The sequence below is a fragment of the Sinocyclocheilus rhinocerous genome, unplaced genomic scaffold (genome assembly GCF_001515625.1).
Source record: "Sinocyclocheilus rhinocerous isolate Xijiao unplaced genomic scaffold, SAMN03320098_v1.1 scaffold622, whole genome shotgun sequence".
NCBI classification, from domain to species: domain Eukaryota; kingdom Metazoa; phylum Chordata; class Actinopteri; order Cypriniformes; family Cyprinidae; genus Sinocyclocheilus; species Sinocyclocheilus rhinocerous.
Window position 1 is genome coordinate 136,347 of NW_015641438.1, and position 1,239 is coordinate 137,585.

The following is a 1,239-nucleotide window of genomic DNA, read 5'->3' on the forward strand; positions in this document are numbered from 1 at the left end:
TTCTGGTGAATTATCTCTTCAGTCCATATACATATTGTATAAGCAAGTGTTTATGACAGCATCTTTTATAGCCTAATGCACATTATTCTACAAGAAGCCATTCGAACTACAAAGCAGTACTGTGCATTTGATTGAATGTCATGGAAGGATTTTTTTGCTTATTACACATGCATCCAGAGCTTCAGCTTTTTGAAGTGGTTCAAAGGTACCTCTCGTCATCTCTTGAAGAGGTGAAAGTACAATGCTTCACAGAAAATTATCTTCAGAAAACAGAAGGGAAACAGCATATTTTCTCCTGCACGTATTAAAAAACGGCTCTTATAAAAGCAGCAATTATTCTAATCCTTCATCAGCATTCATGCATTCTTGTTTTCCCAGCCCGCTGTCAAGCTTTTAATAAGCGGTCAGCAAGGCAACTAATTAATTATACTGATAATTTTCTGCTGTGCTGATGCTGTTGTAATACGATGAAGTGATTCCATCAACTTCCTTTGGGATCCTTTTGGTTTCCTTTGTGTGAAGCCAATTACTCATATTGTGCGCGTGGTGATATACAAGTTTCCATCAAATGATTCTGCGCATGGCTCATGGTCAACACATTGTCTTCTGTCATTGTGAAATGTAATTAATTTTGCTACGTAGGAAATTAATTATGTTTAGGAACGTGAGGGTCATTATCTTTTAAATGCGCACTTATATATATATTTATATATATATATATATGAAGTTTGTTCATAATTCTTAATAATGTGCAATTGACCATTTGTGTTTAAAGGGGTCATATGATGTTGCTAAAAAGAACATTATTTTGTGTATTTGGTGTAATGAAATGTGTTTATGCGGTTTAAGGTTCAAAAACACATTATTTTCCACATAATGTACATTATTGTTGCTCCTCTATGCCCTGCCTTTCTGAAACGCGTAGATTTTTACAAAGCTCATCAGTCTGAAAAAGCGAAGTGTGCTCTGATTGGTCAGCTATCCAGTGCGTTGTGATAGGCCGAATATCTCTAGCGTGTGACGGAAATGTTATGCCCCTACCATACTGTGATGATGCCCTGTCAGGCCGGAGCGATGATTCAAAAACATGAAAACCCATTATAAACGAGGCATTTGTTGCATCCAATGGGGACATAATTACGGATTATAATGACTTATACTGTCTTTTTACGCACTGCGTTGCATCGCGCCGCGTAAACATAAAACCATGTCTGCATTTGTGATCAGAAAAATGACAAA